The sequence below is a fragment of the Galeopterus variegatus genome, unplaced genomic scaffold, assembly GCF_000696425.1.
Source record: "Galeopterus variegatus unplaced genomic scaffold, G_variegatus-3.0.2 Scaffold323, whole genome shotgun sequence".
Lineage (NCBI taxonomy): Eukaryota > Metazoa > Chordata > Mammalia > Dermoptera > Cynocephalidae > Galeopterus > Galeopterus variegatus.
In genome coordinates this window covers 226,307-241,259 of record NW_007726434.1, presented here as the reverse complement: position 1 = coordinate 241,259, position 14,953 = coordinate 226,307, and the positions used below count along the sequence as shown (strand labels likewise).

Here is a 14,953-nt window from a genome sequence, read left to right as displayed (position 1 = left end):
GATTAATTAAATGTCACTCAAATTTTTTCTGGACCATCCCAAACTGCAGGAATTACTTCTCCTTTTAAATCTTATGCTTACAGTTTTTACTCAATTTAGAATAATCTCATATTGAGTGTGTTGTTTATCATTAGCAAAAATTACATGCCTGTATCTTATCACCTCTACCCACTTAACACTTCCTAAGGACAGAGCTCATATCTTTGAAATCTGTCTGTCCTACTTCACCTAGAAGAATGTCTTGCACCTAATATATTCTCTACACATTTTGATTTGTTGACTGATTCAATCCAGAGTTGGGCCATTTCCTTTAAAAAGAAGATTTATTTTGCACATGCTAGAAATCATTCTCAAAATGGACCATTTCACTGTGTATTGTTGAACTTGATCCCCAAAACAATAGCAAGACATGCATTTGGAATGCTTTCGAGAACTCAAGTACTAACATTCTCTTGTTATGTTCTGTAGAGTAAACTACTCTCTTAAGGAGGATTTAACAAATTATTTTAAAACAAAGTGTCTTTTTTTCTTCTTTTCATATTGCTTTCAAAAGAAATATGTGTTAATAGGCCAGGTGATCCCAAAGAGGAGACAAAATAGCAGGAAGGCAGATAAAGGGCTTTCCTAACTGTGCATGGGCCTCCCTGTCCTCACATCACCTGACCTCATACCAGAGGCTCATTCCCAAATCCACACCTGTGCTCCTGCCAGGCCCTTGAGTGGGCTGCCCTCTCCTTTCCTTCCTCCCCAAATCCACACCTACATTCAGATCTGGTTCAAGTCCTCTTCTTCCAGGGAGCTATTCTCACAGCAAGGTCTGACCTCTGTTGTGCCCCATCAGCCTGCTCTCAGCCACGTGCACTGACAAATACTGCCCCTCCTTCCTCTTCTGCCTGTTTCATGTTGGATGAGCCTCATCTTCCCAGCTAAGCTGAAAGTTGGTCCAGGGCAAAAACGTATCCTCCTCCTTTATATCTCTCAGCACCCAGCCTGGAGTTCATGTCAATCCTCTATAAAATGGGACAAAAGATGTTAGATGGGAGATGACTTAGCTGCTTCCAGAAAGACACTTGTGCTTAAAAGCTCAAGGAAGGAAGGAAGAGAGAGGCAGAGTGGGGCAGAAGGAGAGAGGGAGGGAGGGAGGGAGAGAAGGCGCTCACCGAAAGCTTAGGGAGCGCACAGGAGAGATATGATGGGGGGGTGAGGGAGGGAAGGGGAACAGGTAAAAGGTCACGGAAATCAACTACAATGTATATTGAGAAGTTAAAAGAAAAAAAGAAAGATGTGTTAATTGTTGGATATTAAGAAGTTTTGAAAAAAGAAGACAATAAAAATCAGCAGTACTAGTGCTATTGTTTCTGGAAACTTGTTCAACAATACACAGTGAAATGGTCCATTTTCATCTTTTACACTTTTCCAGCTTGTCTTTCTTTGGTCTCCGCACTACCTGCTTGTATGCTGCTCTCCCTTCTTATTAATCCATTCTTTTCAAGTTCTGGCAACCATCAGGGCCTCACTCACCTTTCTCTGCTCAGGATGTCAGAATCCAATGTCCCATCAGTGCTAGGGGCTGGTGGGTGTGTGCAGATTATTATTTGGTGTGTCCCAGTGAAACAGCAGATCCATCCTTCAGGACAGGAAGCACACCATCATTGATCCTGCTGACTGATCAACTCACCTCCTGGATACAAATCTCATGATTCCTGGAATAAATGTCAGCAGGGTTAGCTGCTTCTTCCTCTGTGTTCCCATAGCATTTTGTATTTGTGGTCCAGTGCTTGTTTTACTCTGTCTCACATCGTACCCTTCCTCTTTCCCAACTGCTAGACACTGGAGGGTGGGCTATGCTTCACCATCACCTCTGGATTGCCCTGTATGCCCATCATGTGCCACACTCACTGCAAGCTCCCACTAAAGCTTTGTCTGCCAGATCCTGTGATTTGTGCTTGTCTAATTACTCAGCATTAGAATTCTATCCCCAGAGATCTACCTGGCTTGAAAGCAGGATCAATCATCATCCAAAGCATAAAGGGGCCATGTGTGCCTTCATAGCCTACACGTCACCCTCTCTCACCCCTGGCGCCTGCAAGACACTGAGTCTTAATGAGCCCACTCTCTATATTCTCATACTCCATATCCCCAACTATCTTCTCCATTCCTTCTCTCCCTCTCCATTTTCCCTAACACTCTGCTCAACGTTATCGTCCTCATCCCTCAAGAGTCTGCCCAGACTTACCAAGGTGAGAATCTGTTAATCTGTGTATAGGAGGTCATGCTCTCTATTCCTCCTGAGAAGCAAAATGTGAGGGTCCTCATATAATCAGGCCAATAGTTTCAGGTTTCTACACAAGGTATTTTCAACAGGTAATACCTGACTCACCTCAAATCACACCACTTAGACAAGTGTAAAGAGCCAGCCTTACCTGGAATTTTCTTTTTCTGACACAAGAAACTGTTGTCTCTCTCATATGTTTTATTCTTACTTCTGAACTAATACAGCCCTCCTGAATCCTAAATCCAGGTGTAATTTCTGAAATCACCACTCTCACTAGTAATCTAGTTACCTAGGAATCCCTCCTAATTAAACTTTTTTAAAAAATACAAAATACAACCAAAACACAAAGGTACCATTTACAGCACTTTAAAAGTGGTAAAGTATACTAGGTAGATAAATTCAAATCTCCAAATTAGGTATATGAAAATTCACAATTAGAAGATATACTTCTAGGGGCCGGCCCGGTGGCACACTGCTACGGTGCACCGCTTGGGAGCGTGGCGGTGCTCCCCCCGAGGGTTCGGATCCCACATACAGACCGGTTCCCGCTCACTGGCTGAGCGAGGTGCGGGTGCAGCACCTAGGGTTGCGATCCCGTTGCCGGTCCCAGTCTGGTACGGGCGCGACACTGAGGGTTGCGATCCGTTGCCGGACACGAAAAAAGACAAAAAGGAAAAAAAAAAAAAAAAGAAGAAGATATACTTCTAGATACCTTTACCTCTGTTTCTTCATTTATACCACTCTGTGTTTTTATAGAAGAAACAGTAGTCAAGTACTTTTAATTTTACTGGAATAAGAAAAGGAAATCATAACTACAGTGCAGCTTCATTACTCAAAAGTCTGTAACTGGTATTAATGAACTTTTAAAATGCTAATTTTAATGTTTACCCCAACAGAAAGATGCCTTAAAGCAAAACCTCACATTTCTTATCTGCTAAAAGCAATGTGTTTGCATCCCTTAGAATATAAAATGGTTGAAATAAGGTTTTTAAATGACTTTAAGTTTCAAGGACTTCTCTTGTTCAGTTATTCTTCTAGAGAAAAGAAATTTATAAAATCACACCCGTTAATGGTCCCTCTGCTAGATAGTGGAAATACTCCCAAATATGTTCTACTGTAGGAAAATCAAAAATAACATGTAAACTCCAAATATGTTAGCCAATTGAGAATATTTATTAACTAAATAATTTAATAATAAAGAAAATGCCTACTTGATTAATTGTTACAGAGTAAAAATTACAATAAAACTGTCTTGATCAGTGCTTTGCAGAAGCGCCATTACTGTCTGTGCAGTTGTTTAACAAGGATTTAATTGGAAAGATAAGTGAATGCACATTTAAAAGTATTGTTAATTTGCTTTATAATCACCCCATCCTTCACAGTATTGACAGCACAAGGCACAAACCCCTTTCTGTTTTACAAGTATTATTTTCCATATGTGCACAATAAATCCTGACGCAGTAATTGGAAATTTTATGGATTCCAACATACCTAGTATACAGGGCTTAGAGGTGCACTCTTCCTTTATAGGAGGTAACCTAGTTTGCATTGTTGGAAACAAATGACACGTCTTTGATTTATAGATTTCTCCCATCCACTGAAGATCCGAATCATATATTTTCCATTTCTAGAAAAAGTTGCATTTCTTGTATTTTCTGTCTAATAAAATCAGGATTGAGAGGAGAAAAAAAATTTCTGGATTATTTTTAGTCTGTGACTATTTTTATTACTTTCTTGAAAATGTATATAAGCAGTGGAAGTTCTAACCAAGGATAGTTTCTAGACTATGGCCACATGAAAACACCTGTATCTGAAAATAGTTGCACCTGAACCTAGTACAGATGACAAGAAAAGGGGCAAAGAACATCTATGATTTATCTTTACCTCTATAGCCACACACACACCCCACCCTCACACGACCCTGAGAGTATGGAATTATCTGGTCAAAAATACAATCAATATGCTTTGCAGAACCATGAGAATTCAATGCCTCAGATTTCTAAGAAGTGGGAACCTTAGCTAACCAAGTTTCCATTGCCTAGAGCCCACAGACCTTCTTTGTCATTGAAAGAGTCTAGAACTACTTTGGAAGCAGGTCATCTGCTTAGTCTCCCAAGGAAAGAAAGTTTGAGTGCCTTATTTCTTGGCTGATTTTGAAGGAGCCACAGTCTTTAGGTTTTATTTTTAAAGAGAAAAGAAATGAAAATACGAGGCTCATCTTGAGAATGGTCAGTCATAATTGAACTTATTTTGAAGGCAAGAATTGTTCCAATTGTCTGTTACCTCTCTACTGATAAAGGCTGCCTGCCTGCGTGTGATGAGCAGGGAGTGTTCCCAAAGTGTCTCACCTCAAGAACACTAAAACCATGAAAAGACATGGGAAACATGTTTAATGTCACTCTTGGCCATGCCCCTGTCCTGCTAGAACTGGTAGAAATATCTTTAACTTTGGTTAACGGTACATTTTTTTTCTATAGACAGCAAGCACTTCAACTACAAATGCTTAGAAATTTTTTTGAGGAAAATTTTCATTAGAATCCTTTTCAGTATAAATTCCCTTAGTCTCTTGAGAAAACATGTTACCTCATATATTGTCATGGAAAAAAATTATTTGTATCTTTAGTTTGGCTATGACTGTACACTTCTAAACTTCTCATGTTTACATTAGCTTTTTATGCTTATAGAGTAAAATAGATATATAATTGAGTTTCACATATCTAGAGATTTTTCAATAAATGCTAACATTCAACAATTAATACCAACTCACCAATCACAGGATTCTTTCTTCATTTCTCCATATACATGAGGGTACTTCAAAAGGTTCATGAAAAAATGTAATTAAAAGATAATACAATTTTTCCATGAACTTTTTGAAGACCCCTCGTGTGTATTTGTGTGTGTGTGTGTGTGTGTTTCTCTGGCAAAAATTTTTATGTTTAGTTTCATTATCCCTGTATGCGTATGTACTTTGGGGTAGTGAAAACCATACACAGACATACATACGTGTACTCATATGTACACACTTTAAAGATTATTTTAAATTTTTAAATTTCTGCATCAGAGGCATGGATTTGAAAACCATTTGTCTTAGGTGAAAATGTCTGTGGGACCAAGACCTTTACCTGCCCCTTTTCAACTAGATGGAGCTGAGACTGGTGCCATAATGGAATGTCCAGCTGTCCTTTAATTAACCGAATGAGAAAAATGCAACATTTTGACGAGAGAACCAGGATTCTGCGAGAGATAATGGAAAGACTAGATGTTTCTGTGCCTTCCTGTATATGACGGAGCCATGGGGCGCAGGAGGCGTTTTAATGCTCCAGTAGGGGGAGCTTTCTTTTCCCTCCTGTAAGAACAGCATGGTGCATGTGCTTAAATACGCCATCCTAAAATGCAGACTTTTTATTTTCATTTTGCAAGTGGGAAATTTCACTATGTGATGGGCACATTACTCTTCTCAGTGACACATTTTGTGCAAACTCATTTGGGAAAGAGTAGGAAATTTAGAGTACTGCCTTCATATTTCTTCTGGAAATGTTAGCCTGGATCCATTATTTCCAAACCTGATGAGGATTACAGTTCATTTGTATTTCACAGCAACCCATATTGTATTCTGTTTTGTGAAGTAAATAAGAGATGATACCATTCTAATAGTGCCTGTATTTTGCTTTCCATATGAATAGTCTTATTCTGGGGGCATAGGGAAGTAGAAGGAAGCAGAGGCTGGAGTACTCAATTTAGCCTTCCCTAGATGGAATGTCTTATTCTGACAAAGAAGTGCCCTGAATTATTTTATAAATAATCTAAACTGGAGGAGGTGGAATGTGAACTCACTTAGGTCACTGAGTATATCCATATTCAAATGACATTATAAAAAGCACTGCTCAGTAACACTCAAATCTCTATTTCTTATTTAACTATGTTTAAAATACTCATCAACTAACCTGATTTGACGGCAGTGTAGGTGGAGGCTTATGTGCCACGGAAAGGAATTTTTACGAAATAATTTCCCACCAGCATTTCACTGTGCCCAAAATGCTGCAATTAGAAAATTGATTCATCTGGATAAGAAAGGAAAGGCAAATAATTTCACCTCTTATGCTAAATAAAGTTTATTGTTAGTGACTGATTAGATGGATGTGTTAAGAAGGATACTGAAGCATTGTCCTAAATAAATGAGAAAGAGTTCTGTGATAAATTACTGACATATGGCATGGACATTATTTTTTTTTAAAAAAGCCTAAATGTACATGCCAGTAACAGAAAGTTTCAGAGTTAAGGTATTGGATTAAGAAAAACTGATTACTAGAATTCAAATACCACATGAGGCTTACACATTATGAAAATATTATGAACACAAATCTGTTTATCAGGCAGGGTAGCCCATAACCTAGCATACCTTCAAGGAAATACAGCAAAGAATAGGAAATTTTGGGAGAGTCAGAAGAGGAGAGGATTATATGATAAAGAACAAAGAACTCAGGGGAAGTCCTGGGAAGCTTTAAAAAATAACTTGACTCTAACAAAGAGTCTGGTGAAAAAGTCACATTTTACCAAGGCTAGCCCACTGACTAAATTCCCCCTTGGTATACGTATGACTAGCCTATTTTGGTGGCCTCTCATTCATTATACAAACCATATACAGTAGTGTACCACATAACAATGTTTTGGTCAATGACAGACTGCATAAATGACAGTGGTCCCATAAGATTATAATGGAGCTGAAAAATTCCTATCACCTAGTTACATCATAGTCATAGTCATCTTAATGTAGAGCAACACATTACTCACATGGGAGCTACAGGCTATACCATATAGCCTAGCTGTATAGGACTAGGTTTGCATAAGAACACTTTATGATGTTTGCACCATCTTAATGTAGAGCAACACATTACTCACATGGGAGCTACAGGCTATACCATATAGCCTAGGTGTATAGGACTAGGTTTGCATAAGAACACTTTATGATGTTTGCATAAAGATGAAATCATCTAACAATGCATTTGTCAGAATGTATCCCCGTCATTAAGCAACACATGACTATATTGGATTAATTCCCACTGGAATAGAAGGAAGTCCAACATAATCTTCCTAGAAGAAATGTCCCAGCCCAATTAATGACTTCACTGATATCCACATACACCACCATCTTTCTGTTTACAAAGCTGTCACTGAACTATGTCTAGAACTAAACCCTCCTAATTGAAAGATAAAAGCAAATCCCCTGAAAAGAGAAAAATTAAAATGATATGTCTAACCAAAATCTTCCCACTTTACCTTCACTTACTTTGGGCTCAGGTTGATGAAATTTAACTTCATTAAGAAAAATTTTTAGGCAGGCCTTGAAAATAAATAGATGAAACCCACCATCTGCACCTGATCTCTGTATTCAATTTAAGACATTCGTTGACTTTAAACATGCTACCAGCCCATTCCTTATATCAGGTAGGAGGTAGTCTCCTTCACTGGAACCATAGTAAAATGTCAACTTTTTAATTTATTTACATATTTGGTTTTTCAATATATGAGAATGCTACAGCTGAAAATCTCAGCACTATTTGGAAAATAGAGCGATAAATAAAACATACAAGTGAATCAGGATTCTCTTGATTTCAAGGGACAGAAAACCAATCCAAATTGGCTTCAACAAAAAAGGAAATTTTTTTTTGTTTATGTAACTGGAAAATTCAGGAAACAATCCAGCTTCAAGCATGACTAAATTCTGGAGTTTAGACAGCATCATCAGTCTCTCTCAATCTTTCAGCTCTGCTATCATGCACGTTAGCTTCATTCTCAGGCTTTACATAGTGGTAAAATAACCATGAGCAAAAGCTCTAGGTCAACATGGTTTTTGCTTGTAGTCCATCAGGAATCTCTTTCCCCAATACTATTCTTTACTATTATTAACCAAAATTGGGTCATTAACCAATCCCTGAATCAACCACTGTGCCTAAAGAAATGGAATGGGCTGGTTGGCTGAGACCAAGGTAAAGTGGTCCATACTTGGTAGAAGAGGTACAGAACTATTAAGGGCATGTGGACTAGGATGAGAGAGGAGGATACCCCCAGAGGAAACTTGGCACACTAGGTCAAGTAAGATGCTCTCTACAGTGAGTAAATGAACTTTTATGTTAAGATAATGGATGCCATGCTCTAGAGATAGGTGTGTGGAAGAGATGTCAGCCATCACTCTAGCAATTTGCTTACTGCAAGCAATCCTTAAACATGCTTAAAACTCTCTAGATTAGGGGCCGGCCCGGTGGTGCACTGCTACAGTGCGCCGCTTGGGAAGCGCATCAGCGCTCCCGCCAAGGGTTCAGATCCCACATACAGACCAGCCGCTCACTGGCTGAGCGAGGTGTGGGGGCAACACCGAGGGTTGCGATCCCGTTGCTGGTCCCAGTCCGGTATGGGCGCGACACTGAGGGTTGCGATCCGTTGCCGGTCACGAAAAAAGACAAAAAAAAAACTCTCTAGATTAATTTTGCTGGGTTTGAGGGGTTTTTTGAATGTGCAGTAATTGCTTTGGGAGATGATGTACACAGCCTTGCTGTAATTGATTGGTTCAGGAAAAGGGGAATTATGTCCAAGTTATGTTTGTTAGCTTGCTCAGGCACAAGAGTGGATCCTTGCATGTTCTGAGCATTCCATTAATACGTAATCTTTGAAATGTTTTAGGAGCAAAAAACACAGGCTTTCAAGATCTTTTAGGTAAACCTCATTGAAAAGAAAAGGAAAAAAAAACTACCATTTAGGTTAAGCACGTGATGGCATATCTTGGCCTGTACATGCATACAGTTACAACATAGAGTATGAAATAGAAGAGACTCACCCTTGGACAGGTATTGGTAAATATTGGGAAGGTCAGAACAAAGATGTAGAATTATGTAGATGAAAATCTGGTTAAGGTGTGTTAGCAAATACAGTTCACAGCTGTTGAGTGACTCTAGGCTGTCCAGAAATCCCCAATAACTTTCTAGATATAAAGAATGGTTCTTTTATGGTTGATGCTTTTGGTCAATGTAAGTGGCAACTGTGCAGAAGAAACAGCCTTCATACAAGGAGAGAAAACTGTTTACTGTTTTTGTTGTGTCAGAGACACATGACAAAGCATTCAAATATAATGCAAATAATTGCAAACTGATGTATCCAGCAGTTTAAAAATTGAATAAATAATTTAGTTTTTATACATGGGCAACATTTGCTAAAAAACTACAAATCAGAACTCTTCTGTTTGAATCTATTTTATTTTGTTAATAGATGAGCTAATATGATAGGCATTTAATTGTATAATGTATTATTAGCCATTTTCTTTGGCATACCATTAACTTTAAATAGTATTAATATTTAACATTTCATAATACACACTACAAAGTTCTTATTTTTTCCAGCTGAACAGAAAATGTGCATTGATAGTAAATCTCTTTAAAGTGGGTTTTAAGATGCTCAGTATGCAAAACCTGTTCCATTTATACTGTTTGATCAGAAATACTCAAAATGCCACAGCGTAATAAGGCAAATGCTGTAAGATGGCAGTGATGCCAAAACTGTATTACGATTTTGTATTAAAATACAATGTATTGCATAATTAGGCATAACTATATAATTTGAATATTTAAGAGAGCATTTAAAATGTGATAGGAGGTATCTAAGTACATTGACTTCTCAGGGATGGTTAAATCAGAGGATGTAAAGTTGTGATTAATATTTGTTACTGAATGGGAAACTAATTCAAATACAAGTTACTAGGAGAACACTTGTAGCTGACTCAAAATCACAGGCATTAACTCTCTTGGCAGATCTGAATCTACTTGAATTTGACCCACCATGATTTTCTCTCCTTAAGAAAATACTATCAGTATTCAGTTAATTGAGGAAGGGTTCAGCACTCTTAGTCTCTAGGTGGGTCAGCTTAATGTTCTTTACTCCATGGATGCACCGTGTACCCTTAATTAAGACCAGCATTCTCAGAAAGGTATGCCCATGATCACGAAGGGAACTGTGCCAGAATGAATGACAGAGCACTCAAATTCATCCCCATGTCCAGAAAGAATGCTCAAAGGATGTGCCCACGTACAGCAAATCAGCCATATCTTTTGGCAAGGTAGAACAGGGCTGACAAGGCAACTTTTTAAGTAGAAGCTGAAGCTCGAGTTCCCTTTAATAAATATTTTGGGAGTGCAGTTTTAAGGGAGCAAGAGTGAAGGCTCTGAGCTTTTCCCAGCCTTCATACCCAGAGCCTTTCCCTTTTTCTCTCCATTCCAGCACTGGAACATTTGTTTTTATTAAGAAAGAACACTGGAAGTCAAGAAAGAGGTTTTATTTCTAATCCTGCCTAAAATTTCAGTGATCTGAACACAGGGCCAACAAACCAGTCTTATGATATATTCTAATATTGGAGGAGAAACTCAAGTAATTATTTTCTACTTCATATATATGTAGTGGTGACTTAATTAGGGGATGAAAGATAGGTGAAAGGAGTTGTCCTAATTCAGAGTATTCAGCATGTCAATTTGTTCAGGAATTTGTGCCATTGCAATTAACTAGGAAATGGAAAGAAAATTTAACTAAAGATTTCCTGTATCTGTTAGTACCAATGCCAGATAAATCTCTCCAGAGTTCATCATGTTCTCCAGAAGCTGACCACATCCAATTATTTTCAGTCCACACTCAACATGAATCTTATACTCCTGCAGGCAAATGTAATTATTGCAGGCAGAAAATGGTATGTTTATTTCCACCTCTGTAACTTGCTGGTACTAACAGATTCCATGTTCTGGGTCTTTTTTCTGGAGATTCCTTTGCTTAGCCCATTTTTCAAAAGTCAACTCAAGTTCTGAATTCCTTTGATGAATTCAGCTCATTTTCTTACTTCTTCCTTTACATGTATTTTTAAAATTTTAATATGCATTTTATAATAATTAATGTCTTAAAATAAATCGCTCTATTTTCTCACTTCCTGTGCCAGTACATATATATTAGTACATAATCCTAAGTAATATGTGTAATTTTCTCTTTACACTAATTCATCCACTTATGACTTTTCTCCCCAACCAAAACCATCTAGATCCTCATAGATAGGATCCTATCTGAATTCCACATTTTTTACCCTCAAAACAGCCAGAAATAATAGGTGCTCAATAACAACGACATAATAGATGATTAATAACATGTATTAAACATCTTAATATAATAGATGACATAACAGATGCTTAATAATAATGGTGATAATTAATGTTTATTGAGCACTTACTACAACATAATAGATGCTTAATAACAATGGTGATAATAGTGAATGTTTATTGAGCACGTACTATGTGTATGCTAAGTTTTTGACCAGCATTATCTTACTGATCATCACAGTAATGCTATTAGCAGGTGCTATTATCATTGCCATCTTCAGATGAAGGTACTGAGGAATGGGAAGATAAGGAAATTGGTTGAGGGCACAGAATTAGTAACCAGATTCAAGCACAGGTATGCTTTAGCAGAGTCTATGCTTTCATGCACTGTTGATTGATTAATTAGCCCCCTAAAAAGCCAAAAGATGCAGGAGCCCAGCAACATCTAGCTCAATATGCAGTAAAGGTTAGAGAAGCTGTGATTTTCTGCAGCTTCACTTTGTGAAGAGCTGGGCTCATTGTGTCAAACCAAAAATTTTCTATACCTGCTAGTGCATAGCCACATGCCATGGTCCACACTCCAGTCATGTCCTGAAATACACTTCTACCCCACAGCCCCACAAACACCTGCAAATCTCTTGTTCATCTTTCAAAAGCAAGCTAAAATGTCATCACCTCTCTGATACTGTCCTTAAATCCCCCAGGCAAAGCTAACCTCTCCCTTTCTCCTCTGGTCTTCCTCCATTTTGTCCATGCTTATACTATAGCATTTAGTATTGTATAGTCATTTAGTTATTTATTTGCCTGTCTCCACCTTCTCATTGTAACAGACTGAATTCCTCAACGGCAAGTACTGCTTCTCACCTTTGCTTCTACTACCTGGCAGAGTGATTAGTGCAGAAGCGATGTGGGTGAATAGGTCTTAAATTGGTCATCGCAAAAAAAAAAACATGCAGGCCATGCATGAAATTAGCTGCCCAACTCCAGAAATGGCACATTCCATCTCCACTGTCCCAGCATCTCCCCCAACTTCCCATTCTCAGAATCTTTGACAGAAAAAAAACCTCTCATTTTCAAAGAAAGTTTCATAAAACCTCCAGGGATTGTAGCTTTTCTCTTGCAATTAATTCATTGGTGGGGAAGGGGTTTGAGAGGAAGGAACATAGGGCAGTGCCTTTCCATGAAAGATATTATATCTCAAGACTCTGGAAAGTGATGTGTCACTTAGCATTCCTTCATTTCAGGAGTTTATGATTCGGTGGAGTTTTTGTTTCTGCAAGCTGAGCAGTCTTATTTGAGTCTAATATTGGATGTGATATAAGATGTGCACATCTTTTACATTATGAGGCTTTATGTTTCAAACCCCCTACCTTGCATCGATGTATTTGACAGCTGGTGTCCTGCAAGGCAGTGGCCAGTAAGAGGCATGATTGCACTAAATTGGAAGCATGAGGCAGAGGGGTGTGTTTTGATTAGTGGGGCAGGGAAGACATTTGAGGGTAGTGGGTTAGAAGAAATCATCCACAGATGCTGATCTCTGTCCGTTAGTGGATGTGACTTTTGAATTGTGGTAATTCCTGTTTCTGTGACAGTTCATCAAAAATTGAGGGCACCACTTTTGAAAATTACCCACGGTTTTATTTCCAAACTAGATGCAGACTCTGTGCCTTTCATTATCAGAATTATTAAACTAACTCAGTGCTCAATGAGGAGGGGCATTGGTAAATAGTACCCCAACCAATATTTTGTAAGAGATTCATTATAGAAGCACGAGGCAGCAGAGTGAACTCCATCACTTTTTAACAAGTGTTATCTAAACACACGGTGGCAACCGATGAGTGAGCCAAAGTGACAATTTGGAAATTCATTTCTCTCCTTTAGAATTGTCTACATGGGTTGGGAGCAGTCAAACTGAAAGACGTGGAGAGAAACTTTACTTTTGTTATATGTTTTTACATGAATTGCAGACAGCAACTCAGCAAATATCTACAGGCTTCTCACATCCCCCAAAGATTTTTTCTTTTAAAGTCATATAAAATACATCTCCTACCAGCTTGCCAATGGCCAAGGAGGAGACAATACTTCAAAAACTTTTCACGGTTAACACCAGTCTGATAGCTCCTTTAGCAAAAGCTGAATCTTGAAAGCTGCTTTCCTTTCATTCTACCAAGCACTGGCTGGGGTTGTGTTGCAGTTTTCTCTTCAGAGAGAGGGGAGCTCAGTGGAAGATGTGCAGACGGAGGATGCATGGAAAGGGGGAGATGAGTGTGCATTGGCTACACCCACCTCAGGAAAATCATTTCTTTGCTGGTCCCATGCAGAGCTCCGTTACTCTCATGATCTTGCTGAGGGGGCGCATGAGCGCCATTTTAAAGAGATGGACATTAAAACGTAAGAGATTTCAAGAAAAGCAGGCTGCTAATCCGCATACGAGCATGTCAGGGATTATTCAAGTGGCCGGTAATATAAACATCATGCTAACAGCAGTGAACAGTTTATCACATAAGTATAATTGTCTTCTTTTAGAAGAATAATAAAAGCTGAATCCATATGTAACATATTACTTAAAATTGTTCCAGCAAGATGTATTAGTCCCACAGAAGAAGCAATTCTTCCACCAGAGGAGGACAGCAGCGGTTTTATTATATGGCGTTGTCATTTGCTTAATTTGTTTGTTCCTAGTAGTAGTTTTATAGATTTTTATGAACTGTTACTTTTATAGAAAGTTAAGTTACGCATGATGGATGTTGCTTGCATTCATAAATGAAAAAGAAAAAAGGCAGGGAGATGGTCAGAAAGGTAGATGGTGTAGACTCACTTAACGGAGTCTGTTTAAACTACTGCTTCTGAATTCTTAGAAAAATTGAAAATTAATGTAGGGAACTAAGTTCTGCTAGGGACGTTTCCAAGATTTTTTTCCGAATTTTTTTAAACATGAAGATCAAGCTAAAGCTCAGACTGGAAGACCTCTTGTGAGCAAAGATAAACTAGCAAGACTTAACATTTACAAATAATTCTGAATAAAAAGGAGTTCTCCAAGGTTTTATTTTTTATGTTTGAACTGATTACTGTGAAATATCAACTTTATTTACTTATGATTAAATGCCTGTTACTAATTTTTAAACGTTTTATTACTTAAGAAAACCAGTTCTGTCATTTCTCACAATTTCGACTAAACCTTATAGTTTACCTAAATTAAGTGAAACATTTCTAGGTAAATTTGAAATTTTAGAATTTTGAAACATTTTAATTTGTATTCCTCTTTAACTGACAGATTTAATAAATACGGTATGAGGAAAGGCCACCCGAGACTCACCATTCACGTTTTGATCTGTTAAACATGCATCTTATTGAAGTTAGATACTCAGAAAGGAGTTTCATAAGCGTAAGGGTCAAAAAGAACCTGAATAAAGCTGTCTCGACACGGTAGATACAAGGCAGGCTGGTAAATCAGCAGGAGAGGCCAAGGCTTCACTGACATCAAGGTATCTGAACATTCACAATCTGTTCATTTGTTGCATCCTGGCAAGTTTAAAACTCTAGAAGAGAATAGCAA

General features: G+C 38.2%; 1 protein-coding gene across 1 annotated transcript in view; it reads left to right on the top strand.

Moving 5' to 3' along the window:
- ARHGAP15 (Rho GTPase activating protein 15) overlaps window positions 1-14,953 on the top strand; it is a 571,811-nt gene that overhangs the window by 392,069 nt on the left and 164,789 nt on the right. The window lies entirely within an intron of this gene.